Genomic DNA, 11,965 nt, shown 5'->3' with positions numbered 1-11,965 from the left:
GGGGGGATGTCAGGGGATGTGTGGTATGTAGGTGGATGTGGGGGGATGTGGGTAGGTGTGGGAGGGATATGGGGTTTGTGGGTGGCTGGAGGGGGGCCACCACATGTCCATGCCCCCCAACCCCTGTGATGCACAGCCCTTGGCACTGGCAGAAGCCAGCCAGGCCATAAGGGCAGTCATGGCTCACTGTAGGCACAGCTCTATGGCTACACAACACATCCTGACCCTCATGGAGAATGGGCCCAATCCAACCGGACCCAACCCAGCCTGCTAGTGCATGCCTTTGAACAGGAGCCACGGGTAGCTGTAGGAGCCGTCCCAGTCCTGTCCAAAGGCGCGCTAGCAGGGCAGGCCCATTTTCCATGCACAGACCGCGGGTCAGGCAGCACTACAGTTGGTGCAGCCCACCTGGCTACTAGTGCCAGCACGAGGGTGGAGCAGGAGGCCACCCCAATCTTGTCCAAAGTGCTAGCAGGTCAGGCCCAGTGAATTTGGCATGTACACACCCCTCGAGTGAGGCAGCACTGCATCCAGTGGGGCTGTTCCTACAGCCAGACCCATGGTCCCAATGGCACAGCTAGCCACTGCTGCCAGCACCACAGGGGGCAGGCATGTGGCCAGATGCCAAAACATCTCTCTGGAGGACCCACCCTCTGCTTACCTCAGGGCATGTTCCTGGACTGTGCCCTACACCACTTTTTTTCCTCTGGGGTTTTTTGTTTGTTTGTTTGTTTGTTTTTTATACCTGGATTCCCAGGTATCACATTTAGAGCCTGCACTACAAATATGCAGCACAGGGAACGTTTTTCCATTCATAACATGCCTTTTGTGGCATCTCAAACTGCTTTGAGACACCACAACAGGCACACACGTGCTCATCTAGATGTGCCTGTGAAGATACAAGAAGTCTGGGCAAGGCTCTAATTGAACTGTTGTGGCAGCCAAGAAAGGAGGAAACTGGTGGCAGAGGAGAGAGAAGTGTATAATCTGGGGGAACGCATTAGGAAACCAAGCTGTATGAATCACTATCACTGTAGCTGGTAAAGAAAGAATGCCTCAAAGTTTCTCTTTTGTAGTTGTTCACAAAATGCCAATTACTTGAAACTGTTACTACCTGGGGAAACCCACTAGGCTCAACAAATATTTTGTCAAGAGAGAAAAAAGTATTTTCAGGGAGAAGGCACAGGGGGGAGAACTGGACAAAAGCCTGGCAACGCAGTACTCCTCCCGTGCCAGGTCCCATTCACTGGCCTGTAGAGGCAGCTCCTGCCCAGTGCAGGTCCAGCCAGGCTGCTGTCTTGTGCACCCTCTGTGGATGCAGAGGTCTGGAGGAGTCCCATGCCTCCCCCTGTTGCATCACCTAGCCCTCCCATCCCACTCCTAGACTTACCTGGAGGGAGCTGCGGGAGCTGCTCTCTACTACACTGCCTGGCTGCCACATGCATGTGTGCACATTCACATGCATGTGGCACCTCCTGCCCAGTGTCCTGCTCTCCACAGCCCCAAGCAGCCCCTTGCAGGCTGGAACACTGCCAACCTGAAAGGGGAAACCCATGGTTTCCCGCATTTTTCTCCTTTAAAGGAAGAAATCTGTGTTTTGCCACGGGAAACAGAAAATCCAAATCACTGTTATCAGACTTCCAAAATTATGAATTACTTATTTTTAGGGAAAGGAAATTTTCTAAACTCTGATAAAGAGAAAATAGTGTTGTCCTCTATGAGCCATACAGATTGGGAATTGGTTTTGGATTTGTTAATCCCATTTATTGAAAAAAAGAATGACTAGTTTCTCTGAAAGACACGCACAAGATTTCACCATTCCTTTGTTAATAGTAAAACAGCACCCTTTCTGAATCTTATGCTATTTACTTAATATATTTAGACATGAAAAAAGATTGGAAGCTTTTTGGCAGTTAATCCCAGAAGAGGCAGTGGCCAGTACAAACTTCTGTAGGCAGGATTACTTGGGAAGTGACTAGTTCATATTCCCATTGCAGAATTTTAAAAGCAATCACTTTGAGCTTGAAAGATGAACTATATATTAGAGAACATTTCATTTTCACCTAAATTTTGGGAAGAGGTAGAGGTTTCTTCAGTAAATAAAGGCAAGAGCAGGAAGAAAACTGCATCTTGGTAAAGAGAAGACTCCAGGGTCCAAGTTTAAACATTAGACTTTTGAGGCTGCTTATTCTGCCAGTGCAGTTTTACTGTAGCAGCACAGTGAAAGAGAAGTCTGTTGAGTTTTCTTACATGGGTCTGTGGTGGGCCAGTAGGGAGTGCTCCTGCATTGAGCCACCCACCTCACTGTACCCGACCACCTTCCATGCTCTGAGTCCCTCCCTGGGGGCACCTCACATCTGGCCAACCCCTTCCTAGAGCACACCCATAAGCCTGGGGGTAACGAGGCCACCACTCAGAGTCTGGACTGATCCTGGACCTGCGCCCTCTGGGGAACACAGATCCAGTAGTCCTTGAGAGTATTTGACCCACTGCAAGAACTTGGGGTATTCCCTCAGTCTGAAGCACAAATAGATGTCTTCCTTAGACAGCTGAACCAAGGGGACCCCAAGGCATAATCTAGACTCTCTCCCAATAAGTCTCCCATACTAGGTACACATGAGAACTTTATTGGTTACAAGGAGTAGGTTTGGAATAAGGTACGTGGTAGAGCAATATCAGAGAAGTCCCTTAGAGCTAACAGTGGCATGGAAGCCTTTGATCATGTATCTGAGTTACTGCCAGCAATATACAAGTAGTTAGATCTCATTTACCTGATTCAATGAAGGCCAGCAAATATTGGCTGCCAGCCAACCAATTTGAAATGCATCACTGATTGCCAGGTAGACTGGCAGGGTCTTTAGCCCCCCTCCCAGTCATGTTGGTATTGCTTAGAACAATACAGAGTGTAAGCCCCCACCCAGGTGTGTGTGGCCAGTCACTTAGGCAGAGGGAGCAAGTTTTCCCCCTCCCTCTGGAATGTATCCAGCTCAGGTTACAACTCAGGGTTACCTGAAGCTGATGGGACCATGCAGTGACCATGGTAACCAAATTGTCAGATAGCAGAGTTTGGGGAGAGACAGAGATGGTATTCTGCCATGGGGTCCCTAGCAAAGCTTTTAAGTAACAAAACATGTAGGCTACCCAGCCATCACCTAGTATGTGCTGCTTACAAGCAAGCTACTGAAAGCCTCCTGTCTGTTAAAACAGCTCACCTCACAGTGCAAGTAGTTTTGGCAGTGACTTCAAAGAATAATAAAGATGGGGAAAGGCAGCTCACATGGCTTGGCCTGACCCTAAATATCAGCACAGACATCTCTTTACAGACTGAGTCAGATCAAAAAGGTTGCATAGTAAATAGCTTATTTGTTAGCACTACACACCTACTCTGATCTATAAAGAGTGAAACGTGATATGTTTAATGGCTAAGGCCGGTATCCAAGAATGGACTGGAATTCAACTATTTTAATGTATATTTAAATGAGAATGCTCCATTGAATTAATTTATTTCTGAATAAACTGTACATAAAGATACGATGTGTCCATTGCAAGTTTTGTCATTTGGATAAATACCTAGAAATAATTTTCATTTCTTAAGAGCAATGAGACATTAGAAAAAGAGCAATAACTCCAAATAATCATCCTGCTGTCACATGACACTAGAGCACAGAAGCAAAACACCTCTGAAAATGTTTTCATCATATCTACTTGTACATATTGAGTATAGCAAGGAGACAGGATTAACACTCATGAAATGCAAAACTAAAGCTGTCTGCTCTAAACAATTTCCATTCCATTTTATGCTTGTAGTGTTAATACCATTACAATTTAAGGAAGTAAAGACATTTAAAAATATCTTCTATTACCCTAAATTCAAAACTAACTAATAATCTTTAGCCTCATCCCAGTCACTAATTCCTGAAAAAGTTGGTGCCAATTAACCATTTATTGATGAAGCAACCAGCCTAGGCATCAAGCAACATGTAAATTTTAGAATTAAATCAAGTACCCAAGTTCTAATATAGTACCCAAAACACAATCATATTTAGACATTTAGATTAATAACATTGGTCCAAACAATGTGAGAAGTCCAGCAAGTACTTGGTCTAAAAGGGCAACCATTATTTTTCCTGGCTATCCAGGAGGTTCTTGGGAGCGGTCTAAAATAACTCAGTAATGTGCTATCAAAATTATCTGCACAACAAATCAAGCAGTCAGATGATTTTTTTTTTTTTTTTTTTTTTTTTTTTTTTTTTTTTTTTTTTTTTTTTTTTTTTTTTTTTTTTTTTTTTTTTTTTTTTTTTTTTTTTTTTTTTTTTTTTTTTTTTTTTTTTTTTTTTTTTTTTTTTTTTTTTTTTTTACCATCATCCTCACTTTCCCTGTTCTCTAACCAATATGTCAGGAGTCATCTGCACTCACTGCACTACATCCAAACAGATGCTGCAAACCCTTCAGGACACAATTTTTATCTGTTTGCAAAGTGGCATGCACAACTATGGTGCTACATGAATATTAATTACTGAGTAACATTATATTGACAATCTAAATATAATTTTTAGGGCTGACAACTATTTAAAAAAATTAATCGCAATTAACTGTGACATTAAAAAAATAATCGTAGTTAATCATAATTTGGATCACACAGTTAAACAATAGTCATCACCCCCACACACCCAACAGCCCAGAGCTCATGTACCCTGCAGCTCCTCCTCTGCCACCACCAGCAGCACCCAGTCCCAGCTCCAGCCTTGGCCCACCCTGCACCTGCTCTGGACTCGTGCCTGGTACAGCCGACCAGCCAGATCTCATACAAACAGCCCTGATCCCAGCACATGCTGCACCTGCTCCAGACTCACCCACCCATGCTGAGCAGCAGCGGCAGTGGCTGACCAGAAGCTGCTCCTTAGCACAAGGGAAAAGTGGCCTTTCCCTTCGCTGCTGCTGGGCCCTTCTTGCTGCAGCTTCGCACACAAGCTCAGACTGCCCTGCAGCTCCTCTGCACTGCCACTGCTGCCCTGTTGGGTGTCCCAGAGGTAGGGTTACCATATTTCCAGTTTTAAAATGAAGACACCTGTGGGGCAGTAATATGACTGTGGGGGGCACAGTGATGTGCCAGTCTCCTGCTCCTCACTCCCGAGCCACAGCCTCCTTAGCCCCCTCACTCCTGAGCCACAGTACCTCATCCCCCAGACTATGATGCTGCCCCTCACTCCCAATCTACTGCTCCCCTGTCCCTCCTGATGCCCCTTACTCCTGACCCACAACCCCCTTGCCCTGCCTCTGCCCTACACTCCTGACCCACAGGCTCTGCCCCCTCAACCCTGCTGCCCATGCAGGTCCCTATTGCCCCCAAAGAACCCCCTACCTCTTCCCCTGCTGGAGGGGCAGGCACCTCCCCAGCCCTGCTCCAGCCTCAGTGCCAGCGTGCACACACACACAGTCCCTAAGCCTGCAGCTGCTGAGGCTTGTGAGCAGACATGTGATGCCCCTGCCTACAATCCCCCTCTCGCCACTTCCCCAGCTCCAGGCAGCTACTTGTTGGGGCAAACTGAGAAGTGCTGGGAAAAACTTCAAAGCTGAGCAGATGCAGAGCAAAATCCTGGACATTTCTTCATATTTAAAAAAAAATGCCCGGACAGAGATTGGGGGATCCAGAAAGAGGACCTATCTGGGAAAACCCAGACATATGGTAACCCTACCAGGACACAGCAATGACAGCACTTAGAGGAGACACAGGGTAGGCTGGGCTTCAGGCAACTGCAGGAAGAAGGTCCCTGCAGTGATGTGGGGAGAGGCCGCTTTTCCCCCATGCCGAGCAGCAGCTTCTGCTTGGCCACTGCTGCTGCTCAGCATGGGTGGATGAGTCTGGAGCAGACATGGTGTGGGCCAGGATCAGGGCTGTTCACACGTGTTCCAGCTGGCCTGCTCCGGCCAGCGCGAGTCCAGGGTTGGGGCTGTGCGCGTGGGTTCCAGCTGGTTGGGAGCTGATCTGATCCACTGGGCTGAGTCTGGAGCGAGCGTAGGACAGGCTGGGGTCACAGCCGTGTGTGGAGGTCCCCACCAGTACCACAGGGCTAGGGCTAGTGGTAGCGCAACGTGTGTGATTAATGCTTGTTAAAAAAAGTTAATGCCTTAATTTTTTTGCATTAATCGCATATGTTAACTGCAATTAACTGACAGCCCTAATAATTTTGCATATGGTTTAAACAAAGGAATTCAAGAGTTCAGTAAAAAAAGGTAAAAGCCAAGGGTTTATATACTCTCCTACAAAAAGACTTCAAAAAGTAGAGATTATAAAATACCAGTAAATGGCAGATGTGTCTACAGGTCAGATCCAGAAGAGTACTTACATGTCTACAATGCACTGTAGGGCAGAATTTAGTTGCCTAAATTCAAATGAGGAAAGCTCAAAATCCCCTGCCATCTGAGCACCCAGAAGGCTGTAAATGCATAAGTTTCTACCAGAAAACTTACTTAGGCATAGAAACACTTGCTTTGGAAGCAGGAGACTTGGGTTAAATTCCTTCCTCAGCCTATGGTGGCACAAACCCATCTCTCCCACCTCCCAAGAGAAGAACAAACCTGACAGAGGCGAGGCTCAGATGGGGCCATTCTGCATTCCTATTGAAGCTTGGCCACTGGACAGAAAGAAATGCAAAAATAAAGGGAACCAGAGGGAGAACAAGCAAAAAGGAGAGTCAGTCCCATGGGAGGAAAGGAGTCCTTGGTTACTGCTCCTGGGAGGAGTTTATAATAATACATCTTAAAAAGTAATGGGGAAAAATACATTAACAGTCCTTGGAGCAGGGACATAATTCAGATCTTGCCTCCCTGCCTTCCACAATGAGTGTCCTTATCACTGGGCTACTGTCACGCACCCTCTCGATTGCCCTCTCTCTAAGTCCGTGTGTTTTGTATTCTGGTTTGCCCAGTGGCCCAACTTCAACAGAACTATAGGATGCCCTCATTCAGAGTATGTTATAGCATGGTGATTAGGGCCTTGAAAGGTAGGAGACATGGGTTTAAATCCTTTCAGGCTGATGATGGCCAGTTATTCCTCTTTCCAAGCAACTGCTCTAACCACTAGGTTTTATCTGTAAAAGTGAACACAAACACTTCCCCCCCCCCACACACACACACACCATTTAAATCTCTTGCCATGAACCATCCAGCTGTAATATTAACAATCTTGAATAGCTAAAATATATAGGAGATTGACATGTCAAATGACCAAAAAATGAATTTATATGTACCATTAGGAACATAGATAAAATATTTCTTTTTTTGTTTAGAGGCATTTATACATTTTCTTTTTAAAAGTCAAATATACATATAAACGGCATTACCATGAGCCCTGAAAATGTTATCTATGGCTTGCATTTTCTGATTAATATTTCCATATTTTTCCAGTAAGCTTTATGCATTAGAAGTATTATTTTAGTCCTATGACTACATAAGCATCTAGTCTGACAGATTTTGTTATGTCAGCATTGATGCAGAAACAGTGAGGCAAACTTATGCTCTAAGTGACATTTGGCATGACTCATCGAGTTATTAATTCTAATAAGTACAGCTTTTTGCAAAGGGAAACAATTTAGGAACCAAAAGGTGGACATTTCCCCTGTCATTTCTAGAAGGTCTCGATGCACTATATCCTAGCAGCTCAACACCTGAGCCATCAGAGAAATCCAGGATTAAAAGAGTAGTTAGGAAAAGACAGTGCATTCTTGGCTTTAACCAATACAGCCATATTGGCTGGTGGCAGATATTTCATAACGTAATATCCACTGTGATTTAGTCTCTGTCAGCCTGAACAATGTTTGCTCTTAGACTTTTATCACAGCTGCATCTGTAGCAAAGAATTTCTGAATCATCAGTGGGAGCTGTTGGGACTGGCATGAAAGAGCAAGCAAAAAAATGCAGAGTATAAAACTGAACAATGCCCAGCTGATGTATTCAGCCTGACCCAACCCAGAAAGACAACTTCACCTTCAGTACAAATCTGCTTGAATAACTGACAAAGGACATCTTAGTATGTTGAAGAATGTTGCTGCTATGTGAGCTAACCAGAATTAAACTTGGAAATGACTGACTTTGTTTCTTTTCACGCCACCACCAAAGTGGAATAGTTAGTGGATGTTTTTGTAAAGACATCTTTTTTTTAAATCTTGAATGTGAAATTAAATTAGTTATTGCTTAAGAAGTAGAATCACCATCGCTCCACCCTAAAGCAAATATTACTTTATAATAAGTGACTGCAAGCTGGATTTGAGGTTTCCATTCTACAACCATAGGCAGGAGCTTGTTACAAAGCAACCTCCTTAGAACAGAACATACATTTGCCTTTTGCTGCAGGGGCAAATCTTAGACTAGGTTCTGCCATTTTTAAACTGCTCTATGTGCGCCCAACTTCTGTTCTGTTATGCGTATAGACTGGTTGTGCATGCCAAACTTCTGTTCTATTATGCGTATAGGCCTGTTTCCAGTCACTTATAGTGGTAAAAGTTTAATGTCTGGTACCTGGCCCTAAAGGGCTTCTTTCCACATCACTCAAAGCAGGGTAAGCACTGGATTTGTCTCTACAGTAATAAAATCAAAGGAATATAAAAAGTAACAAAAGAAGAACAGAGAAATATGTTAATAAGTATTCCAATTCAGCATATACCCGTTGCTACTAAAATTAACACTGCAATACTAAGTTCACTAAAAAAGGTTTTACAAATAAATGGAAATTAGCCTTTAAAATACAGTACTTAGAGGAGCAGAACAAAGTGGACTCTAAAAAAATAATTATATAAAGAAAATTATATAAACATATCTCCAGCTATACTACCCTGTAATTTAGAACAGAAGTTTGTATAGGATTTCTGCTTTTCACATTTAAGACCTACAAGTCAGTTGACTACCTATACTACAAGAGAGGCTTTCCTAAAGATACATAACTGTCTAGTGGGCCAATCTGGGAGTTCCTCTAAAAGGTCCAGTACTATTGAGAACTGGTGAAGGAATACCAGACTTGAGCATTAGATTGATCTAGAGGGGTCATTTTTTGGTCCTTTAATTAAAAAAGGAGGAGAGAAAAAAGAAAATAAATGTAACCTGAAAGATTTTTAATATGCTTCTGGATATTTTACATGAGATAAATACTGTAACCTTTCCTTTTGTTGCAACAGTGGCATTGGTTCTGTTTCCTTTTTAAAAAATGTTCCATTCAGTTTCTTGACAATGAAAAAGTTACACTGCATGCATTTTAGCCAGTTGACCTTTAAAAGGTATTTGTTTGACTCTACCCAGGACCTTTTAATAAGCAAGCATGGATGTGACACTAGAGGCACTCTTTCATAATTTCTGTTTTTATAATATACATGACTGAGTTCAAGAAGTTATTTTAGAAAACAGTCACAACAGAACAGCTATTGTCATCTTGGGAGCTACAGGTTACCTCCCTTCTCCCACGTAAGTGCCAAATGTAGGTACAAAAAAGGATCTCTACTTCCCGAGGATCCCCATTTTTTCTTAAACTACTGTTTGCTTCAGCTTGCCTTTTCCCCCAAAATATCTTCTTAAATATTAATAGAAGATCAGTTCAAAATCATAAGACTATTAGAAGCTTTTTGCATCCAGGGAGGATGTTTCCCAAGTAGGAAGCACATTAACAAAAGGGTTAGCTGCATATAATATTCAAATAAAGAACCTCGTTCTTCCCTGTATCTTAAAAAAGCACCTTCAAACAGCAGGGAGACAGTTCTTGGAAAGCTTATAGGAAATTTGCTTAATCCATATTTCTTATAAGACAGTCATGACTTTCTTATAGTCACTGGGTTTCATCTATTACGTAAATACCTTACCTAAAAAATTACAGTGCATACTTAAAAATGACATGAAGAATTTAAAGCCTTCTTTACACAGGAACGGTGTATTATGTGGGTAAAAAAAATGCCTTGTACCCACATGCAAGAGCAGTTTTCCCCAAATTATCTGATGTTTCATTCTCTACTGATGCATCTGCTTTGGAAGCAGATGCATTCTCTGAATGCAGTTTGTGTGGATGAATCCACAATTCAAATGATCTAATTCAGTTTTGGCAGCCCTTTCACTGCTATCCCATACTGTAGTTGCATATTTGCATCAGCTTGCCTATTCATTTGTATGCTACTAGGGCCTCTTGACCAGGTGCCGATTCCCTTTCTAAACTCTGGCATACAGCCAGATTCATCCTTTTGTGATTCCAATCATATGCTTCTTGTAGAGCAGCCACCCCCAGACTTCCACAAGATCATATTGACCTGGGCTTGCTCGTTTCCCCAGTCTTAAACAGCAGTCACAGGACTTCTAAGATATAGGTGAGCACCGTCTGAAACAATGAAGGAAAAGGTCGTCTCTTTTTGGGTGCAGTCCAGTGCTGTAGAGTTCTAAGAATGCCAGAAACAGGACCTCTGGCACTGCTTATGAGACCAGATAGTCACCAAGGATGCCACTAATCTGCTCTAAATGGTCCAAAAAGATACCTGGGACCCTTCCTGACCAAAACATTACCAAAGCCAGCCAGGATCTCCTCAATATGCAACCCCCCCAAGCCAGAGAGCAGCAGCAACAAATATAATCTGACAGTAAGAGACCTCTTCGAATAAAACGTTACATACTATATTCTCTCTCAGCTTTTTAGAGTTCAGAGAAGATTTAAACATCATTGTTCTTGGTATCACTGGGATGCCAACATGAGCTCTTTCACTCTCCTAGCTTTTAATTCTCCTCATCTACATACAACACACACAGCGCACTCAGAAGTGGTATCTGTGTCAGAGAATTACCCGAAAAATAGTTCTCCAAAATATTAAACCTCATGACCCTTAGCCCAATGTAATGTCTCCACTCCTCATTTCTCTTCCCATGCTTCCTAATGCACTCTCCCTCATCTCAAGAAAGTGATGCCAAAAAGTGGCATTAACCCCCCTCCCCCACCCCACAAGATACTGCATGATAAGATCCTGAACTGGAGCAAAAGCTACAAAAAGATAAAGGCAGTGGAAATCATATTTTGAATGCAGTTTGATCAGTGCCCTAACCTTCTACTTGCCTTCCCACTTCATGAAGAAAATGCCCAACTTAGGCTACAGAAACATTTCAAAACGTGTAGTGATTACATGACATTCATTGCCATATTTAATCACACACTCAGTATTGTCAGCCCCCTGGGTTCAGAGCAATTAGAGCAAAAAGACTATTTATTTAACAGTACACTTTGTGCTAATCTGTAGGTGTTATATCAAAGAGAGAGATTAAGGAAAGAGCAAGGCCCTGTTTTGGTACATCCCATTACCAAGCAGTACATCCTTCCCAGGTGTGCCTTTATAGACAGTGTTTCCCTATTGTTCCCGCACCAGCTGGGAGAGCACATTTGGGAAACATACTGTGGAATCATAAAAGGGAATCAAAGTCACTGTGGTTACCTTGTCTGACATCCTGCATGGCACCAAAGGGAGAGGGAGGGAAATGGGAGGGGGGGGATACATTCTTAATGTAAAAAGATTACCAATGATAGGGAATTCACCCCAGCCCTTAACACCATGTTCTAATTAATCAGCATTGCCATTCAAAGTTTGCACCTTATTTCTCATCAGAACTTGCCTAATTTCAACTTCCAGACATTGAATCTTGTTATGTTTTCGCCCACTTCTCTGATGGGCTCTCTATCATCAAAGTTTTGTTCCTCATTTAGGCACTAACAGGCTGATCAAGTCACCATTTACCATGTCTTTGATAAACTAAACAGATTGAAGTTCCCAGGACTCTCATTATAAGGCATGTTTTCCAACTCTTCAAGCATTCTCATAGCTCTCCTGTAAGATCTTTCTCATTTTAAAAGCCAGCTGTCAGTTGTAGGCACCGAAACTGGATAAAATATTCCAGGGGAAGTCACGCTAGTGCCCAAACCAGTAGTAATATAACCTTCCTATTCCTTTTAGAG

This window comes from Gavialis gangeticus, unplaced genomic scaffold (assembly GCF_001723915.1).
Source record: "Gavialis gangeticus isolate Ggan-Ray unplaced genomic scaffold, GavGan_comp1, whole genome shotgun sequence".
Lineage (NCBI taxonomy): Eukaryota > Metazoa > Chordata > Crocodylia > Gavialidae > Gavialis > Gavialis gangeticus.
This window is presented reverse-complemented; position numbering follows the sequence as displayed.